General features: G+C 52.9%; 1 protein-coding gene across 5 annotated transcripts in view; it reads right to left on the bottom strand.

Annotated features, from left to right (window-relative positions):
- rims1a (regulating synaptic membrane exocytosis 1a) overlaps positions 1 to 14,257 on the bottom strand; it is a 1,446,068-nt gene that overhangs the window by 160,335 nt on the left and 1,271,476 nt on the right. The gene's annotated exons all lie outside the window — the stretch shown is intronic.

The following is a 14,257-nucleotide window of genomic DNA, read 5'->3' as shown; positions in this document are numbered from 1 at the left end:
AGTGGAAATCGTAAGGTGTATATGCTAAAGATAACTAGAATGGTTCAGCAAGTGAAGGGAATTTGCAAAAGATTTCCGTGAAACAAAACTTGAAAAAAACTTTCTAACCAGAGTTTGATTTCAACAATGACATTGAAGCAAACCACAGTCGAAGCGAGTTGGAAGGTCTTCAAACTCCACGGCAATTTCATACTTCAGGTAAAGTAGACTAATTGGCACGATTTCAAGCAGCAGTGTGAATTGTATATCTCTGCCCTAGACCTAGAAGCGCACAGCAAAAAATAGCACTGTTTCTCACAGTGGCTGGCTTGCCTTGAAAGGCCTTGAAACCTTTAACTTGTTGCAGCTTGAGGATGAGGCAGATAAAAAAATATAGGTCAAAGCTATCAAAGGGTTTGACAAAAACTGCCAGTTGCAACAAAACAAAATATTTGAATGGTATGTGTTCAGGCAGAGTGCAAATAGCAGATGAAGGGGCAGCGGGTGGGTTAGCACTGCGGCCTCATGGTACTGAGGTCCCAGGTTCGATCCCAGCTCTGGGTCACTGTCCATGTGGAGTTTGCACATTCTCCCTGTGTTGGCGTGGGTTTCACCCCCACAACCCAAAAGATATGCAGTGTAGGTGGATTGGCCACGCTAAATTGTCCCTTAATTGGAAAAAATGAATTGGGTACTCTAAATTTAAAAAATGCTTCATAACGGACCTGAGACTTAAAGCGTAGACATGGAATTTTTCGATTCTCCTAGACTCACCGAGATCAGATAGTCTACAGTGTAAAAAGTGACAAACTGCGGGAAAGGTTATTGCGACAGTGTGATTTGACGTTGGAAGGCACTATCAGTATGTGTGGAGCACGCGAACTTGCCAGGGATCAATTCTCAGAAATGCTGGTCGGAGAAAGTGGTGCGAAAACTAACAACGTGGCCGATGCCATTAATGCAGTGACGCACCTAAAAAAGAAATGTGCTCCAGATGACAGCCATTTTATGCATAATGTCAAGAGTGTCATTACGTGTAAATGGTGTGGCAATGCGCATCAGATCAAAAAATGTCCTGCACATGGAAAAACCTGTGCAAAATGTCCCAAGTTTAACCACTCTGCATCGCAATGTAGATCGGGAACAAATCTGCAGCAGCTTAAAAATATTCGTACAGTGAACAAAGGAAGTGCTGTGCAGGAAGTAAGCATTAAAAAAATGTTTAGCGAGCGATCAAACCTGACTCGGAGGAAAATGTATTTGGCTTAGAGGATTCCTTCTTTGTTGTAACAGTGGGAAGCATAGAAAACACACATCAAAATAGTACCAATTCGGAAACATTTAAAACAGATTTCCATTGTTCAAAATATTGATGATTGGACGATTCCTTTAATAATAAATGGAACCAACATAAAGATGAAATTGGATACCGGTGCAAGAGCTAATCTCAATCAGACAGACATAGCTAGATTAAAGATAAAACCAGTGATTGACGAGAATGATTGTCAACTGCGAGATTATAATGGCAACTTGATTACCACAGTGGGTACTGCTATTTAACCATAGAGGTCAAAGAGAAAAAGATTCCGATTAAATTCGAGATTGCTGAACCAAAGAGATCATCATTACTTGGTGTTCAGGCATGTGAGATTCTGCAGCTCGTGAAACGCATTTACAGCTCGGGCAGGATTTCATCCAATTGCAATGACCAGGTTGAGGGGATTATTCACAAATTTCCTCACGTTTCCCATGGCATGGGAACATCATCATTTGAATACAAAATCCAGTTGATAGCAAATGCCAAACCAGTAATTCATCCATCTAGATGGGTACCTGCTCCTTTTTAAAAAAAAATTTAATTAAAATTTAAAAAAGAAATTCTCCTGCTTTTTAACATTTTCTCCCACATTTACATCCATCAACAATAAACAATAATCAGCAAGATATGTCAGTCCCCATAATAACAACGATCCCATCTACCCACCAACCCCCAAACCTCAACCCGCATGTTTACATAAACAAATGACAAAAAGGAATCAGGGATTACCTGTAGTCACCCTTAATCTTACACAGCTCCCCCCCACCCCCCCTCCTCCTCCCCACCCCAGGTCTCCAGCTCCTCCCGTCCACTGCCTCTTGTAAAACTCCTCCTCCCAACCTTGGTTCCTTCCCCCCAACTTTCCACCCCGGCGAGACCACTCGGGCCCTGTTCTGCCAGGCTCCGATGGCCGCAGCCCCTCCCCCCACCTCACACCCGTTCACTGGCCGTCTTAAACCATCCAGCGTGGGGCCCCCGCCCGGGTCCCTTTCCCACTTGCCCGGCCCTAGGAAAGACCAAAGATCCCCTTTTAGCACACAAACCCCGCATATCCACCTACACCCCAAAGAACGCTCATTTTGAGTGAAAGTCCCGTCCGTTCCCTTGTCCAAATATATACCACATTGGCTCCTTTAGTCTCTACACCCGCGCGCAGCGATACAAAAAAGAAGAAAATACAGTCAGGAGGTTACATCGGCACATGGCCGTTCCTCAATTTGTCAGTTCTGCCACAGTCCTTCTGCTTTCGCAAACTCCTCCGCTGCTTCCGCCGTTCCAAAATAAAAGTCCCTGAGCTTGTAAGTCACCCTCAGCTTCGCTGGATATACAATGCCGCACCGCACCTTGCTAATGTACAGTGCCCTCTTCACCCGGTTGAAGGCAGCCCGCCTCCTTGCCAGCTCCACCGTAAAGTCCTTGTATACACGTATACCAGCTCCAGCCCACTGCACTACCCGCTTCTGCTTGGCCCAGTTCAGGACCTTCTCCTTCACACTGTACCTACGGAAGTACAGAGTCACTGCCCTCGGCGGCTCACTCGCCTTTGGTACAGGCCTCCACGACCGATGAGCCCGATCCAGTTCATATCGGGTGGGATCCTCCCCCTCCCCCAATAGTTTTGCCAGCATCGCGGCAAAATACTCAGTCGGCTTCGGTCCTTCAACTCCTTCGGGCAGCCCCACAATCCTCAAATTCTGTCGCCTGGATTTGTTTTCCAGGTCTTCCATTTTTCCTCGCAGATCCTTGTTTGTGTCCATCACCTTCCGCATCTCTTTCCCCATCGAGGCATGTTGATCACCGTGCTGCAATAACGTCTCCTCCACTTCCATCGTCTCCTCCCCTTGCTCTCGCACCTCTGCCACTGCGCTCACCACCGCCGCCATCACCGGGGAAATCGCCTTCTCCACCAGCACACTCAAAACTTCCCTCATCTCCTTCCTCACCGTCTCCATGCATTTCGCAATCTGCGCCAACTGCTTTTCAAATTCCGCAGCCATCACCGTAGTTATTTCTTCAGCCGTAAGCAGTGCGGCCTTCCCTGGTGCTCCAGCCTCCATTTTCTTTGGTGACCCCGCGGTGACCTTTCCACTCCCCGACAGACCTTCAGCTGTTTTTTTTCCAGCCGTTTTTTTGCTCACCCTCAACATTTTTCTTTGTTTTTTTTTCCTCCTGTGTCTTCACTGTGCCTCCTCCGGGCTTAAAGCCCCGAAAATGCCGTTCCTGAACGGGAGCCCTCCATTGTGCGGCCGTCTCTCGCCCGCCATCACCGGAAGTGCCGGTACCTGCTCCTTTGAGGGAACGTTTAAAAGTGTTAGTTTTCGCACCACTTTCTCTGACTAACATTTCTGAGAATTGATTTCTGGCAAGTTTACTTGCCCTACACATACTGATTGTACGTTCTAACGTCAAATCACACTGTTGCAATAACCTTTCCTGCAGCTTGTCAGTTTTTACTCTGTAGACTATCTGATCTCGCAGAAGTGAGTCTAGGAGAATCGAAAAATTCCATGTTTGCGCTTTAAGTCTCAGATCTGTTATGATACAGCCAAACGTTTCATCTGCTTTTTGCACTGTTTGCCGGAACACATACCATTCAAACGTTTTGTTTTGTTGCAGCTGGCGAGTTTGTCAAATTTTTCGATCACTTTGATGTACTTTTTTTCATCTGCCTCATCCTCAAATCGGAATGAGTTAAATATTTCATGGGCTTGCAAGCCAGCCACTGTTAGACACAGTGCTATTTTTCACTCGCCACTTCTAGATCTAGGGCAGAGGTATACAATTCAAATTGCTGCTTGAAATTTTGCCAATTAACGTCTACTTTACCAGAAGTACGAAATTGGAGTTTGCAGACTTCCATCTCGCCTCAACTGGGATTTGTTTCGATGTCGTCTTTGAAGTCAGACTCTGGTTAGAAATTGTTTCAAATTTTGTTTTACGGAAATTTTTGTTTTGCAAACTTAGCACAGGGCTAAATCACTGGCTTTGAAAGCAGACCAAGGCAGGCCAGCAGCACGGTTCAATTCCCGTAACAGCCTCCCCGAACAGCTGCCGGAATGTGGTGACTAGGGGCTTTTCACAGTAACTTAATTGAAGCCCACTTGTGACAATAAGCAATTTTCTTCTTCTTCTTCTTCTATTCTCTTGCTGAATCTTTCTAATTATCTTTAGCATGCACACCTGGTACCTTACGATTTCCACTTCTGGTATAATGGGATGTTCTTTGCTTTCTAAATGACGATGGCTTTGAAGTGTAGTGTCTCACAAAGAGCATCAAGCTAAGTTTTGAACAAAGCTAATTTATTCACACTACAACTAAATAGATTTGACTTGCTTACTAAGATATAAAAGACTACAGATTCACTAAAACTATGATTCTAATTACAGAGCTCCTGATAACACGACTATTCTCTACTTCTCCTAACAACCTTCTCCAAGAGTATCACGTGATCCACATGTGCTTGATCGCCATCTAGTGGTTGGATGCAGTTACAGTAAATTGTTAACCCTTAGTTATTCTTACAATATACATAATGGCACTCTTGGTTATGCATGGGTCAGGTTTGCTGTGATTTATTAACACTGAGGTTAGAGGGATGGAGAGTCCTTGATTCTCAATTTATAGATTGATGGTAAAACTGAAAGGCACATTCCATGATGCTCTCTATATGAAAGGGGAATTGCTCACTTTGGGATGAAGTCACACAGATGAGGCTGGTCCTATTTAAAGTCTGTGCTGAGTTAGTTAGTTGCACCCAGCTGCTTGGCAGTGTTAATAAGATTACTGAGGGAAAGTGGTGTCAAGGTTCCTGCTCCAGATCCATCCAACTGGAACGTTGGGCAGTGGGTGAGGAATAAGCATGGCTCTGATGTTTCTCACTTTGAGCACACTTCCAAGGCATGCAGGCTGGCACCAATGGACATATGAGAACCATACCCTCAGGAGAGTAAAGAACAATCTTACAGGTAGCACATTCAGACAAAACACCACAACTTATCAACTTCGAGAAAGCGCATTAACTTCACGGTTTCAATTACTGTTGTATACTTTCTAGAAATTGGTGACGAGGAAAGCGGAGTCCAATTGGCAGTTGTTGATTAATCATTTAACTAAATAGACAACTTAAATATTTCTACTAGGCTCCTTATTTTGTCCATTCGAACATCAATAATAACGAATATCCTCCATGTATTAGAACAAACATTAAGGCTGGAAAGGTGACTTAACAGAACACTGTGATTGTGATATCTAACACAAAACTGACTGAAGTGTCTCATTATTTACACAATATGATCCAGACTTATCGTGAAAGAAATGAGGGAATAAGCTGATTGCAACCTGTGGCAGTTACTGTGGAGACAACTTGAGATGGGGTCAGTGATTTCATTTCTAATATCAACATAATGGAAATTCTTGCAATGCTTAATCTTAGACATTAGCCCTGGGCAGATGGAGTGATGGACCAAAAATAAGATATGTGATTGAGTGAGTGTAACTCTTGCCCTGCAGATATAAGTTTTTTAAAACACATTCATTGAAATTGCCATCATTGGTTATTTATTTATCATCCCTGTGGCACAGGAGGATTCAGTAGCTTTGATATAATGAGTTCAGCTTAATAGTCAAATTATAGGACAAGACATCGCAGACGGAGGGAACTCAGGCCATCGTGTTTGTACTGGCTCTTCGAGAGTTAACCAACTATTTAATTAAGATGTACAAAATTGTGAGGGGCTTGAACAGAGTGGGTGGGAAAGGGCTTATTTACTTCAGCAGAGTGTTCAGTGACAATGGGGGTGTCGATGAAAAGTGATTGGTAGTGTAGTGATAAGGCCTAGCTTATGCTAAAATCTAGATTTACCAGGTGGGAGTCACCGACCCCCCGCCGGGTCGGAGAATCCCCGGGGCGCGAATCCCGCTCCGAAGCCGGCTGCCGTATTCTGCGGCATGAAGAAGACTGCCAACGGGAATCGCGGCACGCGCCTCGCAGAATGGCGAGAATCGGCGCAATGCGATGGACCCTGGGGCTGCTGCAAATCTCTGGCCCGGATGGCCCGAAGTCCTGCCGACGTGACCGCAGGTCAGGCCGGCGTAAATCAAAGTAGGCCTGAAACACCGTCCCCAAGTCGTGCTGGCTGACGCCGCCGAGCGAGGAGGTATGGGTCAGCGTGGGACTGCCGCCGGAGAAGACACGGCACGGCCGTGGCTCGGGGAGGGTGGTTGCGGGTGCCGGTAGAGGGTGCTTTCCAGGGCCGTGGATGGGGCTGCCGGGGATGGGAGTGCCCGGGATGGGAGTGCCAGGGATGGGAGTGCCGGGGATGGGAGTGCCGGGTATCGGGGGTGCCGGGGATGCCAGTGCTGGGTATCAGGGTGCTGGGGTGGGAGTGCCGGGAATGGGGGTGCCGGGGCTTGTAGTGCCGGGTATCGGGGTGCCGGGGATGGGAATGCCGGGCGTGGATGAGCCGGGGATGGGAGTGCCGGGTATCGGGGTGCCGGGGATGGGAGTGCCATGGATGGGAATGCCGGGGATGGGAGTGCCGGGGATGGAGGTGCCGGGGATGGGAGTGCCGGGGATGGGGGTCCCGGGGATGGGAGTGCCGGGGATGGGGGTGCCGGAGATGGGAGCGCCGGGTATCGGAAGTGCCCAGGATGGGAGTGCCGGGTATCGGGAGTGCCCAGGATGGGAGTGCCGGGGATGGGAGTGCCGGGTATCGGAAGTGCCCAGGATGGGAGTGCCGGGGATGGGAGTGCCGGGGATGGAGGTGCCGGGGATGGGAGTGCCGGGGATGGGAGTGCCAGGTATCGGAGGTGCCCAGGATGGGAGTTCCAGGGATGGAAGTACCAGGGATGGGAGTGCCGGGGATGGAAATGCCGGTTATCAGGGGTGTCGGGGATGGGGGTGCCGGGGATGGGAATGCCGGGGGTCGATGTGCCGGAGATGGGAGTGACGGGGATGGGAATGCCGGGTATGGGGGTGCCGGGGATGGCAATGCCGGGGGTGGATGTGCCGGGGATGGGAGTGCCGGGTATCGGGGTGCCGGGGATGGGAGTGCCATGGATGGGAATGCCAGGGATGGGAGCGCCGGGGATGGAGGTACCTGGGTTGGGAGTGCCGGGCATCGGAAGTGCCCAGGATGGGAGTACCGGGGATGGGAGTGCCGGGGATGGGGGTGCCGGAGATGGGAGTGCCGGGGATGGGAGTGCTGGGGATGGGAGTGCCGGGTATCGGAGGTGCCAAGGATGGGAGTATCGGGGATGGGGTTCCCGGGGATGGGAGTGCCGGGGATGGGGGTGCCGGAGATGGGAGTGCCGGGGATGGGACCGCCGGGTATCGGAGTGCCGGGGATGGGAGTACCGGGTATGGGGTGCCGGGTGTGGGAATGCCAGGTATCAGGGGTGCAGGGGATGGGAGTGCCGTGGATGGGGGTGCCGGGTATGAGGGTACCCGGGATGGGAGTGCCGGATATGAGGGTGCCGGGTGTGGTCGCGTCGGGGATGGGTGTGCAGGGGATGGGAGTGCCGGGGATGGGAGTGCCGGGGATGGGAATGCCGGGTATCGCGGGTGCCCGGGATGGGAGTGCCTGGTATCGGGGGTGCCCGGGATGGGAGTGCCGGGTATCGGGCGTGCACGGGATGCGAGTGCCGGGAATGGGAATGCCGGGGATTGGAATGTCGGGTATCGGGGCTGCCTGGGATGGGAGTACCGGGGATGGGCGTTCGGTATATTGGGTGTGCCCGGGATGGGAGTGCCGGGGATGGGAATGCCGGGAATGGGAATGCCGGATATCGGGGCAGCCCCGGGGTGGGAGTGCTGGGTATCGGGGCTGCCGGGGATGGGCGTTCTGGATATCGGGTGTGCCCGGGATGGGAGTGCTGGGGATGGGGGTGCCGCGGTTGGGGGGGGGGTTTGTCTGGCCAGATGCCAGCTGGCAACAGTGGCAACCATGCAGCCCATGGCACCTGGCTGCGGGGGGGTGGTATGGGCAATGGTGATATGTAGTCTATCGCCCCCTCCCCCCGCAGACCATTATGTTTTGGCATCACCCAGCGATGTTGGCTGCCGTAGCGTGAGCTGCCCTTCTACATGTTGCCCTATGGGAACTGGAGCAGGGACGTGCCAGGGAGGCGGCGGAGACGCCCGATGAGGCCCCGTGTGTCCCGGCGCCGCTCCTCCTACCATGACCTCACGGACCGGGCATGCAGGAGGCGACCCAGGATGAGCCAGGGAACCGGCGCCCACATCTGCCACCTGATGGCACACCTGACACTGTGTGGGACTGGGGGTGGACACCCTCTCCCTGTGGTCATCAAGATGACGGTGGGACCTGTCCGGTTTCTCCCAGGCATCAGTACACTGGTGCATCTGTGCAGTGACCGACGTCCTGTACGACAACGCGGAGCACTACATCCAGTTCCCTGTGGACCCCACCCACCAGGATGCCCGGGCAGCGGGATTGGCAGCCGTGGCCATGATGCCCATGGTACAGGGGGTGATCGATGGGATGCACGTCGCTGTGCGGCCACCAGCGGAGAACAGGGACGTGTTCATGAACAGGAAGGGGTACCACTCCATGAACATTCAGGTGGTCTGTGACCACCAGATGAGGATTCTGCACGTCTGCGTCCGGTACCCGGGCAGTGTACATGACTCGTTCATATTGGCACAATCATTCATCCCCGCCATGTTTGAGGGACTCCCCCCCTTCCCGGCTGAGGGGCTGGTTGCTGGGCGACAGGGGTTACCCGTTGCGGGCGTGGCTGATGATGCATAAATGGAGGCCACAGGTCGACGCGGAGACCAGATACAATGATGCCTATGCAGCGACCACAGGTGTGGTCGAGACGTGCTTTGGGTTGCTGAAGAAGCGGTTCTGGTGCCTGGACTGCTCTGGAGGGGCCCTCCAGTACCAGACAGGGGCGGGCATATCGTTGTGGTCTGCTGCGTGCTCCACAATATAGCCCAGCAGAGGGGCGATGGGCTGGAGGCAGAGGAGGAGGAGGAGGAGCAACACGATGAAGGGCAGGCCTCCCCGATGAGGAGGATGGAGGCAATGTATGAGACAGACGGGCTGGACAGGGACAGGAGGCTGCCCACCGTCACCGGCTGGGCCAGCGGGCACGGGACGGGTTGATAGCCGCATCATGCACAGACTAGCGGGGGGTGGGAATCGCCGTGTATAGGCACAGACAGCACAGTACGCCAGTACGCCCATCACCCAACACCATCACCCCAACCCACCAGCGCATCACCCGCACACCACCCACCACCGCATCACCTGCACCCCACCCACCACCGCATCACCCGCACCCCACCCACCACCGCATCACCCGCACCCCACCCACCACCGCATCACCCGCTCCCCACCCACCACCACATCACCCGCACCCCACCCACCAGCACATCACCCGCACCCCACCCACCACCGCATCACCCACACCCCACCCACCACCGCATCACCCGCACCCCATCCACCACCGCATCACCTGCACCCCACCCACCACCGCATCACCCGCATCCCACCCACCACCGCATCAACCGCACCCCACCCACCACTGCATCACCCGCACCCCACCCACCACCGCATCACCCGCATCCCACCCACCACCGCATCACCCGCACCCCACCCACCACCGCATCACCCGCTCCCCACCCACCACCGCATCACCCGCACCCCACCCACCACCGCATCACCCGCACCCCACCCACCACCGCATCATCCGCACCCCACCCACCACCGCATCACCCGCATGCACATCACCCCTCCATTGCACATCCACCCGCACATCCACCTGCTGCACAACGGGCAGGGTTCACACGGTCGCCAGTGGGAGCGGGTCTATTGCATGGCGTGGAGGATGATGACAACCTGTTCTGCGATGAGCTCCGGGCTCTACATCGTTAGACAATGTCTGACTCATGGCCACAGTAACACCCTCCACCTGGGCAGTCCATGCATGCGGCCTGGACACTGCTGCGCACGGTCCCGTCGTCTGCCCAGGGGCGGGATGGCGAGGGCGACCCGGCGGGTGGGGAGAGGGGGTCACACTCACCTGAGCTCGATGTCCAATCACCCCTCACACACACTGGCGCTCACCTCCCATCCCATCCCCGGACGCATCGGACAGAGAACAGCGGCAGTTTCCGTAGGTGTGAAAGTGATTTTAATAACAAACATTACATACACGTGCCCTAGTTTCTATGACTAATCTGTGCCCTACACCCATGCCAACTTACTCAGTGTCTAATGTTTTGGCCTTATGGGCACTGTGACTAGGTCTACGTGGTTCCCCAGACGGTACAGCAGAACCTGAGGTGGACTGCTGTGATTCCTGCACTGTGACTAGGGTCCCATTTGCCCATCGTCCCAAGGAGTAGCCAGGGGACCATTGTGCTTCCCGAGGGAGGAGTAAGTGATAGAGCCAGTGACTCCCCCAGGGATGATGTCAGATCACCACAGCATCTCGGACACCCCCACCTCTCCTGTCCCTGGTGCATCTGATGGGCAGTGGGCAGAACAGGGTGGGACGTTACCTGGGACACCCGAGCATCAACCTTGTCCATCCAGGCCGGGTTGCGGCAGAAGACGACCACCAAAGGGGACCCAGGTCACAGGGCGGGAATGGCTGCAGGCTGCCTCCACTCCAGATATACCACCTGGGGATCCACCTGGGTGTAGCATTAGGCCCTGGAAGGCCAGAAAGGTAGATACCAGCTAAGTTGGCACTTTCTATCAATTTATTTTCACTTCTCCCATCGATATATTTTTCCCTCACAATTGTTCCCCCTTCCCCCACTCCATTTGGATCATCTGTTCCGAGTTACTCTTTGACTCACTGCTCAACTTTGTTCTGCCATTCACACATTCTAATATCTAATGCCACTATCAGCACCCTCCTCAGCCTTAATCACCCCCATTTATATTCCTGTCGTCTTCATTTGGGGACCCTCTAAGATGTCTGTTTGCGGTGCCATTGTTTCCATGGTCGTCATATGTGATCTGTCGAAGCCAGCGTTCTACTCCCCCCACCCTTCAACTTTTCCCCCGGCCTATCCGCCCCCCTCTCCCTCACACCACACCTGCGGGCCTTTCCCCCATGCCTCTCCCCCTGCTTTCCCCTCATCCAGAGTTTTCTCCCCCTTCGGCCAGGCACTGTTCATCGGAAGTTGAGACGCCCCCGCCGCCCACACCCAGCCCACACTTCTCTGTGCTAGCTCACCTGCTAGCCCCTCCCCGGAACCGAGCCTTACATTCCACTACCTAATGCGTTTCTAACACCACTTCCCTCTCCTCACCACTTTCTGTACCTTACCGCTCTCCTCTTTTTAAACAGAGGAAACAAGAGTTTGAGTTCACTGCCTTCCCAGACCCTGTTTGCACACAAAACTATCTGCTTCTGCTGGTGAAGTAATACTCCTTACCCTGGAAAGTCACCCAGGTTTTGGCAGGGACAACATCCTAAACATTACCTGAATTTTGTATAGGGCCGCCTTGGCTGCATTGAATTCCGCCCAGCGCTTGGCCAGGTCAGCCCTGACACCCTGGTACACACGGATCAAGTGACCCTCCCACTTACAGGACTCTGTGTGCCCAATTCAGGACCTTTTCCCGGTTTTGGTACCGGTGCAGTTTTGCGATGATGGCCCACAGCTGCTCCCCAGCCTTGGATTTAGACCAGAGTGACATGTGGGCTTTGTCCACTTCTGGGGGCTTGGGGAAACTTTCCTCTCCAACCAGATTGCCCAGTGTCTGGGCCATGTACTCCTTGGAGTTCCTGTCCTCGGCACCCCAGTAGGGCCAGAATGCAGAGGTTTTGACAGCGTGACCGGTTTTCCTGGTCCTTGACCTTTCCTTCTGAGTCCCTTACATCGCCACCAACCTTGCCATTGCCGTCTCCAGTGAGGTGATCCGGTCGCTCTGGTTGGTCACAGCCTTCTCCAGCTCCTTGATTGTCGTCTCCAATCGCCATTCCACTTTTTCCAACGCCTCCACTAGCACCACCTTCACCATCACCATAATTTCTAATTTGATGGCACCTCTGTGAAATTGGAGCTCTTGTGTTAGGAGATCCACCCATTTGCTTATCAGGGTAGTAGCCTGGCATATGCCGTGGCAGCCCATCCCTCGTCGCCCTGCGCGTTCGTCATCACCTCAATCTTCCTCTCCAGGTTTTTATTAATTCTGCCATCCTTTAGGCTCCTAAATTGTTGCTCGAGGGTGGCACAGTGGTTAGCACTACTGCCCCAAGGACCCGGGTCACTGTGCGTGTGGAGTTTGCACATTCTCCCCGTGTCTGTGTGGGTCTCACTCCCACAACCAAAACGATGCATAGGCCATGCATAAATTGCCCCTTAATTTGAAAAAATGGGCATTTTAAATGTTTTAAGAAATTATTGCCTGCCATGTCTCATTCATTGTGGTGGTGTTGGAGAAGGGTGGGTTTTTTTTCCTGGGTTTAGCGGCTATGTTTGGGCTTAGAGTGTCTAATTCAAGTTTCCACGAGGAGAGCCACCTTTCACACATCTACTCAGCACATCCTCATCACTGGGAGTCTGCAGCTTTTGAAATTCTGCTCGGACATCTACAGCTCTAAATTCCTAACCTTTAGCAAATACTTTGCACATCTGTTACTTCTTATTTGAAATCTATTCATTCAGGGGCTGTGGGCATCGCTAGCTAGGCCAGCATTTATTGCCCATCCCTAATTGCCCTTAAACTGAATGGTTTGCTCGGCCATTTCAGAGGGAATTTAAGAGTCAACCATATTGCTGTGGGTATTGGGCATGATCCAGTTCAGCCCAATGAGCCGCCAGGACATAATGGCCACGCCTGGGAAACCTCGCTAGGGCACCGTTTAGTACTGGTTTCCACAAACGGGTACCATTATAATGACACCTGGGAGACCTAGGGGGCCTACCCAAGGGTGGGTGGAGGGGTTTTTAAAATGGGGGTGGGGAGGGGGGGCAGGGGGGATGAGTAGAGACCGGAGAAACAGACAAAATGGCACCTTGACCTGCAAAGAGCCTTTCCTGCTGGGCTTGACAGCAGACAATGACTCTAAATGCCGCCTCGGAAGACAGAAAATCACCCGGGCCAAAGAACAAAGAAAAGTGCAGCACAGGAACAGGCCCTTCGGCCCTCCAAGCCTGCGCCGACCATGCTGCCCGTCTAAACTAAAATCTTTTACACTTCCGGTAGTCCCTCCCAGATCGTGATGGCCTGTCGACGGTGGCCCCCGATCACGGGCCTGGCCACCGCTGAGGCCACCCCCGGAGTCAGAAAGCCCTCACCCCCCGCCAGGACCTCCACCGCGGCTCCCAGCTTCCGCTGGGTGGTACCACATGTAAACCACGCCGGCGGGAGTTTGGCCAGTTGACTGCGGAGAATCGCTGCGGGGGGCCTTTGCCAACGGACCTCGACCGCGCGCGCGGGACTGGTGGGTCCACGGAAGAGCCGTTGTGCCGGATTTCCGGCGTGAACGGCTATTCTCCACCCCTGCGCCGGGCGCGATTCCGGCGAAGAGGGTCGGAGAATCCCGACCATGGACCCTGGAAATGTAGGTTTTAGGTTGGATGGGCAACATGATCGGTGCAGACCTGGAGGGCTAGAGGGTCTGTTCCTGTGCTGTGCTTTTCTTTGCTCTTTGACAACCTTGTCTACTTGAACTGCTGCCTTTAGGGACCTGTGTATCTGTATTCCAAAATCTCTCACCATCTACCCCTCTTAGTATATTCCCATTTATTGTGTATTCCCTACAATAGTTTGACCTCCTTAAATGCATGACCTCACACCTCTCCGTGTTAAATTCCATCTGCCTCTTTATCGCCCACTCCACCAATCCATCTATATCATTTTGGAGATTATAGCTATCCTCTACACTGTCCACCACTCAGCCAATCTTTGTGTCATCTGTAAATTTCCCAATCATGGTCCCCACCTTCATGCCCAAATCGCTGCTAC

Source organism: Scyliorhinus torazame, chromosome 4, assembly GCF_047496885.1.
Source record: "Scyliorhinus torazame isolate Kashiwa2021f chromosome 4, sScyTor2.1, whole genome shotgun sequence".
Lineage (NCBI taxonomy): Eukaryota > Metazoa > Chordata > Chondrichthyes > Carcharhiniformes > Scyliorhinidae > Scyliorhinus > Scyliorhinus torazame.
The sequence above is the reverse complement of the archived record's forward strand: the minus strand, read 5'-3'. Positions and strand labels throughout refer to the sequence as shown.